At 40.2% G+C, this 12265-nt stretch overlaps 1 long non-coding RNA gene across 1 annotated transcript in view; it reads left to right on the top strand.

Moving 5' to 3' along the window:
* Positions 1 to 12265, top strand: part of LOC137220658 (uncharacterized) — a 231570-nt gene that overhangs the window by 115750 nt on the left and 103555 nt on the right. The window contains exon 3 of the long non-coding RNA XR_010941730.1: positions 5381 to 5506. This is a non-coding gene — a long non-coding RNA (uncharacterized lncRNA). The remainder of the gene's footprint in view (positions 1 to 5380; positions 5507 to 12265) is intronic.

Genomic DNA, 12265 nt, shown 5'->3' with positions numbered 1-12265 from the left:
GTATGGTGTTAGGGAGTGTTCTAATTTCATTCTTTTACGTGTAGCTGTCCGGTTTTCCCAGCACCACTTATTGAAGAGACTGTCTTTTCTCCATTGTATGTACTTGCCTCCTTTGTCATAGATTAGTTGATCCTAGGTGTGTGGGTTTATCTCTGGGCTTTCTATCCTGTTCCATTGATCTATATTTCTGTTTTTGTGCCACTACCATATTGTCTTGATTGCTGTAGCTTTGTAGTATAGTCTGAAGTCAGGGAGTCTGATTCCTCCAGCTCCGTTTTTTTCCCTCAGGACTGCTTTGCCTATTCGGGGTCTTTTGTGTCTCCATACAAATTTTAAGATTATTTGTTCTAGTTCTGTGAAAAATGCCATTTTTAGTTTGATAGGGATGGCTTGGAATCTGTAGATTGCTTTGGGTACTATAGTCATTTTCACAATGTTGATTCTTCCAATCCAAGAACATGGTATATCTCTCCATCTGTTGGTATAATATTTAACTTCCTTCATCAGTGTCTTATACTTTTCTGCATACAGGTCTGTTGTCTCCTTAGGTAGGTTTATTCCTAGGAATTTTATTCTTTCTTTTCCAATGGTAAATGGGAGTGTTTCCTTAATTTCTCTTTCATATTTTTCATCATTAGTTTATAGGAATGCAGGAGATTTCTGTGCTTTAATACTGTACCCTGCAACATTACAGAATTCATTGATTAGCTCTAGTAGTTTTCTGGTGGTATCTTTAGGATCCTGTATGTATACTATCATGTCATCTGCAAACAGTGACAGTTTTCCTTCTTCTTTCCAATTTACATTCCTTTTATTTCTTTTTCTTCTCTGATTGCTGTGGCTAGGACTTCCAAAAGTATGTTGAATAACAGTGGTGAGAGTGGACATCCTTGTCTTGTTCCTGATCTTAGAGGAAATGCTTTCATTTTTTCACCATTGAGAATGCTGTTTGCTGTGGGTTTGTTATATATGGCTTTTATTATGTTGAGGTAGGTTCCCTCTATGCCCACTTTCTGGAGAGTTTTTATCATAAATGAGTGTTGAATTTTGTCAAAAGCTTTTTCTGCATCTATTGAGATGATCATATGGTTTTTATTCTTCAGTTTGTTAATATGGTGTATCACATTGATTGAATTGTGTATATTGAAGATTCCTTGCACCCCAGGGATAAATCCCACTTGATCATGGTGTATGATCCTTATAACATGTTGCTGGATTCTGTTTGCTAGTATTTTGTTGAGGATTTTTGCATCTGTGTTCATCAGTGACATTGGTCTGTAATTTTCTTTTTTTGTAGTATCTTTGTCTGGTTTTGGTATCAGGGTGATGGTGGCCTCATAGAATGAGTTTGGGAGTGTTCCTTCCTCTACAATTTTTCAGAAGAGTTTGAGAAGGATGGGTGTTAGTTCTTCTCTAAATGTTTGATAGAATTCACCTGTGAAACCATCTGGTCCTGGACTTTTGTTTGTTGGAAGATTTTTAATCACAGTTTCAATTTCATTACTTGTGATTGGTCTGTTCATATTTTCTGTTTCTTCCTGGTTCAGTCTTGGAAGGTTATACCTTCTAAGAATTTGTCCATTTGTTCCAGGTTGTCCATTTTATTGGCATAGAGTTGCTTGTAGTAGTCTCTTAGGATGCTTTGTATTTCTGTGGTGTGCATTGTAACTTCTCCTTTTTCATTTCTAATTTTATTGATTTGAGTCCTCTCCCTCTTTTTCTTGATGAGTCTGGCTAATGGTTTATCGATTTTGTTTACCTTCTCAAAGAACCAGCTTTTAGTTTTATTGATCTCTGCTATTGTTTTCTTTGTTTCTATTTCATTTAATTCTGCTCTGTTCTTTATGATTTCTTTCCTTCTACTAACTTTGGGTTCTGTTTGTTTTTCTTTTTCTAGTTCCTTTTGGTGTAAGTTTAGATTGTCTATTTGAGATTTTTCTTGTTTCTTGAGGTAGGCTTGTATAGCTATAAACTTCCCTCTTAGAACTGCTTTTGCTGCATTCCATAGGTTTTGGATTGTCGTGTTTTTGTTGTCATCTGTCTCTAGGTATTTTTTTAATTTCCTCTTTGATTTCGTCAGTGATCTCTTGGTTATTTAGTAACGTATTGTTTAGCTTCCATGTGTTTGTGGTTTTTATGTTTTTTTTCCCTGTAATTGATTTCTAATCTCATAGCATTGTGGTCAGAAAAGATGCTTGATATGATTTCAATTTTCTTAAATTTACTGAGGTTTGATTTGTGACCCAAGATGTGATCTGTCTTGGAGAATGTTCCATGCTCACTTGAGAAGAAAGTGTAATCTGCTGTTTTTGGATGGAATGTCCTATAAATATCAATTAAATCTACTGGTCTATTGTGTCATTTAAAGCTTGTGTTTCCTTATTAATTTTCTGTTTGGATGATCTGTACATTGGTGTAAGTGAGGTGTTAACGTCCCCCACTATTATTGTGTTACTGTTGATTTCCTCTTTTAGAGCTGTTAGCAGTTGCCTTATGTATTGAGGTGCTCCTATGTTGGGTGCATAAATATTTACAATTGTTGTATCTTCTTCTTAAATTGATCCCTTGATCATTACGTCATGTCCTTCCTTGTCTCTTGTAACATCCTTTATTTGAAAGTCTATTTTGTCTGACATCAGAATTGCTACTCCAGCTTTCTTTTGATTTCCATTTGCATGGAATATCTTTTTCTATTCCCTCACTTTCAGTCTGTATGTGTCCCTAGGTCTGAAGTGGGTCTATTGTAGACAGCATATATAAGGGTCCTGTTTTTGTATCCATTCAGGGAGCCTGTGTCTTTTGGTTGGAGCATTTACCCCATTCACGTTTATGGTAATTATTGATATGTATATTCCTGTTACCATTTTCTTAACTGTTATGGGTTTGTTTTTGTAGGTCCTTTTCTTCTCTTGTGTTTCCCACTTCGAAAAATTCCTGTAACATTTGTTGTAGAGCTGGTTTGGTGGTGCTGCGTTCTCTTAGCTTTTGCTTCTCTGGAAAGCTTTTGATTTCTCCGTCAAATCTGAATGAGATCCTTGCCAGGTACAGTAATCTTGGTTGTAGGTTCTTCCCTTTCATCACTTTAAGTATATCATGCTACTCCATTCTGGCTTGCAGAGCTTCTGCTGAGAAATCAGCTGTTAACCTTATGGGAGTTCCCTTGTATGTTATTTGTCATTTTCCCCTTGTTGCTTTCAATAGTTTTTCTTTGTCTTTAATTTTTGTCAGTTTGATTACTATGTGTCTCTGCTTTTTTCTCGTTAGGTTTATCCTGCCTGGGACTCTTTGGGCTTCCTGGCCTTGGGTGGCTATTTCCTTTCCCATGTTAGGGAAGTTTTTGACTATAATCTCTCCAAATATTTTCTCTGGTCCTTTCTCTCTCTCTTCTCCTTCTGGGACCCCTGTTATACGAAGGTTGTTATGTTTAATGTTGTCCCAGAGGTCTCTTAGTCTGTCTTCATTTCTTTTCATTCTTTTTTCTTTATTCTGTTCCATGGCAGCGAATTCTACCATTCTGTCTTCCAGGTCCCTTATCCATTCTTCTGCCTCAGTTATTCTGCTACTGATTCCTTCTAGTGTATTTTTCATTTCAGTTATTGTATTGTTCATCTCTGTTTATTCTTTAATTCTTCTAGGTGGTTGTTCTTTAATTCTTCTAGGTCTTTGTTAAACATTTCTTGCATCTTCTCGTTCTTTGCCTCCATTCTTTTTCTGAGGTCCTGGATCATCTTCACTATCATTATTCTGAATTTTTTTCTGGAAGGTTTCCTATGTCCACTTCATTTAGTTGTTTTTCTGGGGTTTTATCTTGTTCTTTCCTCGGTACATAGCCCTCTGCCTCTTAATCTTATCTGTCTTTCTGGGAATGTGTTTTTTGTTCCACAGGCCCCAGGATTGTAGTTCTTCTTGCTTCTGCTGTCAGCCCTCTGGTGGATAAAGCTATCTAAGAGGCTTGTGCAAGTTTCCTGATGGGAGGGACTGGTGGTGGGTACAGCTGTGTGTTGATCTGGTGGGCAGAACTCAGTAAAACTTTAATCCACTTGTCTGCTGATCGGTGTGGCTGGGTTCCCGCCCTGTTTGTTGTTTGGCCTGAGGCGGCCCAGCACTGGAGCCTACCTGGCTCTTTGGTGGGGCTAATGGCGGACTCTGGGACAGCTCATGCCAAGGAGCAGCTCCCAGAACTTCTGCTGCCAGTGTGCCCATCCCCATGGTGAGCCACAGCCACTCCCGCCTCCGCAGGAGTCCCTCCAAAACTAGCATGTTTGTCTGGTTCAGTCTCCTATGTGGTCACTGCTCCTTCCCCTGGGTCCCGATGCACACAGTACTTTGTGTGTGCCCTCCAAGAGTGGAATCTGTTTCCTCCAGTTCTGTTGAAATCCTGTGATCAAATCCCACTAGGCTTCAAAGTCTGATTCTCTAGGAATTCCTCCTCCCATTGCTGGACCCCCAAGTTGGGAAGCCTGACGTGGGGCTCAGAACCTACACTCCAGTGGGTGGACTTCTGTGGTATAAGTGGTCTCCAGTTTGTGAGTCACCCACCCATCAGTTATGGGAGTTTATTTTATTGTGCTTGTGCCTTTCCTACCGTTTCATTGTGGCTTCTCCTTTTTCTTTGGATGCTGGGTATCTTTCTTGGTGAGTTCCACTGTCTTCCTGTTGATGATTGTTCAGCAGTTAGTTGTGATTCCCGTGCTCTCGCAAGAGGGAATGAGCGCACGTCCTTCTACTCCACCATCTTCAGGACTGCAGCCAACTTTTTCAATTTTGAACTAGTAATAATCATAATAAATATTCAATCTAGAAAAATTTAATATGTAAAACTTTAACTTATGTGCATATTTGTTGCCAAGAATTATGATATAGTGATCAATAGCATATTTCTAACCTTAAAAGTATATTTTACTAAAAGAAAATTCCGTGGGTAACATAGATTTTCATAGATGAAAATTCCGTGGGTAACATAGATGAATGCAAGGAGGAACAATAAATGATGGATAATTTCTTGCTGTTAAAAAAGAGCTTGTTCATGTGTTTTTCAAATAGATGAAGGTAGGTATTTCATACATTTGAGTGATTTAACAGTTCTAAAAGTCAGTGTACCAGAAGTTACGTATTTCTCAATTATTTAAACTTGCAATAAAAATGTTATATGTTAACTTAAAAATGTGGGAAGATATATAATTTTTCCAAGAATATTAAGATTTTCCAGAACAAAATATTTTCCCAAAGATTTGTTTGTAAGATCTCTGCCCTAAGATGTAGGAGACGAATGCAGAAAGGGAAGGGGGTAGCAGAGGATGTGCCAACCCATGCTACCATTTTGCCTGGATGTGTGGTTGTGCCCCATGTCATTTCTGAGCTGTCACCGCTTTGCTGTCAGGATGTCTTGTCTGGCTGTCTGAGAGGATATGAAGCAGACGGACTTGAGCTGGAATACTTCATTCTCCAGAGTGCTTGCTCAGATGTGAACAGGCGTGACGATGGACTCCGCTTGTGGATCATGACTGTAAGTGTGCCCTGCAGTCACCCTGTAGTGCTCACAATCCTACAAGAGAATGGGAGTGGGATATGGGAGTGGGGGAGCTAATTAGACTCCCTGGGTTGCTAACGTCTCGGTGAAGCTGCCATGTTTTTGTGTGTGTGCGTGTTGGTTTGTGCTTTATAACAAAGTGAATCAGCTAAACATATACATATATCCCCATATCTCATCCCTCTTGCATCTCCCTCATACACTCCCAATCCCAACCCTCTAGGTGATGAGAAAGCACGGAGTTGACCTCCCTGTGCCATGTCGCTGCTTCCCACTAGCTATCTGTTTTACATTTGGTAGTGTATATATGTCCATGCCACTCTCTCACTTTGTCCCAGCTTACCCTTCCCCCTCCCTGTATCCTCAAGTCCATTCTCTACTCTTCAGAACCTTTTTTTTTTTTAGATTCCATATATATGTGTTAGCATATGGTATTTGTTTTTCTCTTTCTGACTTACTTCACTCTGTATGACAGACTCTATGTCCATCCACTTCACTACAAATAACTCAATTTCATTTTTTATGGCTGAGTAATATTGCACTGTGTATATGTGCCACATCTTCTTTATCCATTCATCTGTCGATGGACACTTAGGTTGCTTCCATGTCCTGGCTATTGTAAATAGTGCTGCCATGAACATTGTGGTACATGACTCTTTTTGAATTATGGTTTTCTCAGGGTATATGCCCAGTAGTGGGATTGCTGGGTCATATGATAGTTCTATTTTTAGTTGTTTTTTTTTTAACATCTTTATTGGGGTATAATTGCTTTACAATGGTGTGTTAGTTTCTGCTTTAAAACAAAGTGAATCAGTTATACATATACATATGTTCCCATATCTCTTCCCTCTTGCGTCTCCCTCCCTCCCACCCTCCCTATCCCACTCCTCCAGGTGGTCACAAAGCACCGAGCTGACCTCCCTGTGCTATGTGACTGCTTCCCACTAGCTATCTGTTTTACATTTGGTAGTGTATATATGTGCTTGCCCCTCTCTCACTTCATCCCAGCTTAACCTTCCCCCTACCCGTGTCCTCAAGTCCATTCTCGACGTCTGCGTCTTTATCCTGTCCTGCCCCTAGGTTCTTCAGAACCTTTTTTTTATTTTAGATTCCATATATATGTGTTAGCACATGGTATTTGCTTTTCTCTTTCTGACTTACTTCACTCTGTATGACAGACTCTAGGTCCATCCACCTCACTGCAAATAACTCAATTTCATTTTTTTTGGCTGAGTAATATTCCACTCTGTATATGTGCCACATCTTCTTTATCCATTCATCTGCCGATGGACACTTAGGTTGCTTCCATGTCCTGGCTATTGTAAATAGTGCTGCCATGAACATTGTGGTACATGACTCTTTTTGAATTATGGTTTTCTCAGGGTATATGCCCAGTAGTGGGATCGCTGGGTCATATGATAGTTCTATTTTTAGTTTTTTAAGGAACCTCCATACTGTTCTCCATAGTGGCTGTATCAATTTACATTCCCACCAACAGTGCAAGTGGGTTCCTTTTTCTCCACACCCTCTACAGCATTTATTGTTTGTAGATTTTTTGATGATGACCATTCTGACTGGTGTGAGGTGATACCTCATTGTAGTTTTTTTTTTTTTTTTTTTTTTTTTTTGCGGTACACGGGCCTCTCACTGTTGTGGCCTCTCCTGTTGTGGAGCACAGGCTCCAGACGCGCAGGCTCAGAGGCCATGGCTCACAGGCCCAGCCACTCCATCGCATGTGGGATCCTCCTGGACCGGGGCACGAACCCGTGTCCCCTGCATCGGCAGGTGGACTCTCAACCACTGCACCACCAGGGAAGCCCTCTCATTGTAGTTTTGATTTGCATTTCTCTAATGATTAGTGATGTTGAGCATCCTGTCATGTGTTTGTTGGCAATCTGTATATCTTCTATGGAGAAATGTCTATTTAGGTCTTCTGCCCATTTTTGGATTGTGTTGGGGTTTTTTTTGATATTGAACTGCACGAGCTGCTTGTAAATTTTGGAGATTAATCCTTTGTCAGATGCTTCATTTGCAATTATTTTCTCCCATCCTGAGGGTTGTCTTTTCATCTTTTTTATGGTTTCCTTTGCTGTGCAAAAGCTTTTAAGTTTCATTAGGTCCCATTTGTTTATTTTTGTTTTTATTTCCATTTCTCTAGGAGGTGGGTCAAAAAGGATCTTGCTATGATTTATGTCATAGAGTGTTCTCTATGTTCTATGTTTTCCTCTAAGAGTTTTATAGTGTCTGGCCTTACATTTAGGTCTTTAACCCATTTTGACTTTATTTTTGTTTATGGTGCTGGGGAGTGTTCTAATTTCATTATTTTACATGTAGCTGTCCAGTTTTCCCAGCAGCACTTATTGAAGAAACTGTCTTTTCTCCATTGCATATCCTTACCTCTTTTGTCATAGATTAGTTGACCATAGGCATGTGGGTTTATCTCTGGCTTTCTATCCTGTTCCATTCATCTATATTTCTGTTTTTGTGCCAGTACCATATTGTCTTGATTACTGTAGCTTTGTAGTATAGTCTGAAGTCAGGGAGTCTGATTCCTCTGGCTCCGTTTTTTCCCTCAAGACTGCTTTGGCTGTTCGTGGTCTTTTGTGTCTTCATAAAAATTGTGAATTTATTTGTTCTAGTTCTGTGAAAAATGCCATTGGTAGTTTGATAGGGATTGCATTGAATCTGTAGAATGCTTTGGGTAGTATAGTCATTTTCACAATATTGATTCTTCCAATCCAAGAACATGGCGTATCTCTCCATTTGTTTGTATCATCTTTGATTTCTTTCATCAGTGTCTTATAGTTTTCTGCATACAGGTCTTTTGTCTCCTTAGGTAGGGTTATTCCTAGGTATTTTATTCTTTTTGTTGCAATGGTAAATGGGAGTGTTTCCTTAATTTCCCTTTCAGATTTTTCATCATTAGTGTATAGGAATGCAAGAGATATTTGTTGAAGCTGCCATTTAACTGAAAAGATGTGGTGTTAAAAATGCATGATGGAATGGGTAGGAGAACATGGGTTATCCTATCAGCCTTCAGGGCCTAGAGCCCTAGGTGACTCTGAGCACAGGTCTTAGGCTTCTCCAAGCTCAGGCTCCCAGGCGTAGATGGACCCCTTGGCACTCCTGTCAGTGCTGATGGCTCACCCCTCTCCTGACCTCATCTACCCTCTGCTGGCGCTGCCTGCTTGGTGCATTTCATCATCCTCTCTTACACCTCACTGGAGTCTCGCCACTTGCATAGGATGTTTGCCAGCAAAGCCTGTTTTGGCAGAAGGGACACTGGGTTCTCTGAGCTAAGGAAAAGCCAGTCCCTTTAGAAGTCAGTTTCCCAGCGGCTCCAGAAATTCCTTTCTCTGGGGCGCCCAGTTGTCACAAGGACAGGCTGTGTCCAGGAGTGTTGACCCCGGGCCTGGCCTGGCAGGAACAGGGCAGGTGGGAGGGATGATCTGAGGCCTGCTGGGATGCCCCGCTGGCAACAACAAACAAGACATATGGAAACAAAGGGGGTTCTCAGGCAGTCACAGCCATGGGGTCCTGACAGCTCTGAAAGCCACAGAGAAAGCAGGAGGGTGTGAAGTGGCATCTCCAGTTTTCACTTAAAATAGTAACTTTCCCAGTCTGCCCTTTCCTCAATGAAACCAAAAGTCACCCTAATGATGGGAGGGTCTCACTGCACCATGGCCTTTAGATCAATGGTCCTCAGGGTGGGATGTGAGGTCCATGAGGTCAAAACTATCCCATAATTATATTAAGATTCTGTTTCAATATTCATTCTCTCATTAGTGTATAGTGAAGGAAAATGTTTTCCTCAGCCTTCTTAGGGTCCCTGGCTTGGTCTAAAAAGTAAACTGACAAAAACAGATTAACAGGAGAAAAGCATACCCAGTCTCTTGAATTTTTACATGTAGATGGGAGTCTTCACAAGGGACTAAAGTCCTGAGGAAGTGCCCAGAGCAGGAAGCTTTTATACCTTTCAGACAAAGAAACAATAAATTGGTGACAAATTGACAAGGCAGAGAAGTTTGGGCTAGACATAGGAACGTTAAAAAAATAAGTGACCAGAAAGATAAGGGTTAGTTTAATAAGGTTTATTTGCAGATTCCTCTAGTGCCATCACTGGGCTGTTAAGAGTCTATATCCAGTAAAAGAAGAAGTTATTTCCTGCCTTTAGGCAGATAGGGGGGAGTTTTTTCTATGTTTACTGCTTCTTAATTGCTTTCAGCTCAAGATATGTCAAAGAGGCATATTTTAGAGTGACACACTCTGGTTTCTTTCAAGTGTACCCTGGAATTTTCCAGAGGCTCCATGACATCCGATGACATCTTTGCTCTGATGGCAAATAGAAAGTGTGCTTCTGTGTTCTTATGTTTTAAAGGCTCCTCAGTTTTAATTTCTATTACAGTAAATATCAGTAGATATAATCCAGTAGGTATAACAGAAGCTTTGGCGTTTCCATTAATTTCTAAGAGTGCTAAGAAGTCCTGAGGCCAAAAGACTTGCCGTCTTAGAGCTTGTATTTCAGCTCTTGTTTTGTAGATTTGGAGAAAGAGGTCCCAAAGAGAGGAGATCATTTGCTTAAGATCACACAGAGCTTGAGGCAGAGTCGGGCAGAAAATTCTGTACACACCACGGTGCCCAGGTCACTTTGCTGCTTAACTACTCGCCAAAGCAGTGATTCTCGTATAATTCCTTACTTCCCTCCAAGTGCATGGGGCAGGGCCTTATGTGCGCCTTTTGCCTCCTGCCTCCCCCCACCGCCCCCGGGGAAGAGGGGGTCTTTCAGTGTAAGAGGATGCAACAGAACAATGCTACAGGAGGCCACTCACAGTAACAAGACTGGAAAAGTAAAGTGTGTCAGTGGTCCTTTCGGAAGGATGTTAGGTTTCCCTGGATGGAGCCGGGAGCAGGTCGGTCCAGGACAGAGCAGGTACGATGAAGCAGCAGAGCAAGGCAGATGGGTCTGCAGCAGACTCACTTTAGACTGAAAGGGGACCAGATGGAAACAATCAAGGTCTATTTTGTTTCGTATCTTGGATCCTAACCTTGTGATCCCAGTCTATTGTGACTAAGTGTATCTTCTTTCTGTTAATGTACCGCTCTCAAGGCCCTTTCAGACCTTGTGGAGCATGGCAGTCAGAGCCTTAGAAGTATCTAGTGCATTTGCCCATTCATTCAGCGGTGTTTGTTGAGTACCTGCCATGTGTCTCACACAGGTATGGGCTCTGGGGGTACAGCAGTGGCAAGACACACACAGGCTCTTCTCTCATGGAGACCACCTTCTAGCAGGATGGTCCAGCTCCTCCTTTCCAGATGCCAGAGGCTCAGAAAGGTGAAGTGACTTGCTAAAGTCACAGAGCCAGGTGAGGAAAGAATTTGCTGGGAATCTACCCTGTGCCTCGTCCTCTGGGGAATACAGCAGAAACAGGTGATCTAGTCTATGCCACAAAGGAGCTTGTTAGAGAGCTGAGACATATGCCCAAGTAGCATTATAAGGATTTAGAAGGCAAAGGCTAGGTGAGTATAAAGTAATTGTTTAATTGCTTTAATTACTGGAGGGGAGTTTCTGTGAAAAAAAGAATCATTCAGGGGGTTACGTTTTTGGGTTTGTTATTTCTTTAAGGTTTAATTTATCAAGCAACACATTTAAAACCCAAGTTCATTTCTCAAATCTGCTTATAAATAGGTTAGGATTTGTAAATCTGGCACATTTGAAAAATCACTTTTGAAGGCCTTAGATTAAATGTATCACTTACAAATTCAGTTGAACTACTTTAAACATGTTAAAATGCATGTATGAATTTAATACATTTGATTTCCCTTTTAAGTTACTCATCTGCCTAATTTAACAAAGCATCCTGAGTACCCAAATAACCTCTGAAAGAATTAACAAGTCACAATCTTATATGTGTGATGAGGCTTAAGTTTTGTTGGCTGTTTCAGTACTATATAAAACAATGAGATTTCTACTTAAAATCAGAAGTCTAAATTAGTTATGCAGTTAAGATTTTAAACTGAGATTTCAACACTGACCTATTTATAACTCAAATAGGCCAAATTATCCTAAATGTTCACATATCTAAAATACCAAATATGTACAGATTCCTAACACCAACTATGAATACTGTTGTTTGATACTTTTTAATATTCTTATAGCAATCTTAACTCTTTCTGAAATAAAACGAATTAGGGAATAATTTAGATCATCCTGCCGTATTCTGGGAGTTCCCTTCCTATGGAATTTTTAGGGTTGCTTTCTCAGTTTGCTGGAGGTTGCACAGTAATCAGTGATTTTGGCCCAGATACTGACGAGACTCTTATCTGTTGTCCTGATGTCAGGAACACTCAAAGTGGTGTCCCCAGGCATGGCTTTTACATTCAAGTTAGATAATAACTAATTCTGCTGCTACTCAAGGAAAATTTTAACTTCCACTCAAACATGTCATTTGAATGAATTTTGTTTTGGGGGGGCCTCTTAAAAAAGTATTTTAAAGTATTAAGATATTAAAAAGTATATGTAAAAAGTATTTTGTGTCAAACATAAAACACCCTGAAATTGAGAGAATCCTGTAATGTTTGATCTCTTCTATTTTTAGAACCTCACAATTCTTAGGAATATGAAGAAGCTGATGTGTATTCTACTGGGGACAGTGAATCATTTCCACATGTAACACATGAACAGTCCTCCTTCTACTTTAAAATCACATTTTAGGAGGAGGCCCTGGACTTCAAGGT

Source organism: Pseudorca crassidens, chromosome 3, assembly GCF_039906515.1.
Source record: "Pseudorca crassidens isolate mPseCra1 chromosome 3, mPseCra1.hap1, whole genome shotgun sequence".
NCBI lineage: Eukaryota > Metazoa > Chordata > Mammalia > Artiodactyla > Delphinidae > Pseudorca > Pseudorca crassidens.
This window is presented reverse-complemented; position numbering and strand designations above follow the sequence as displayed.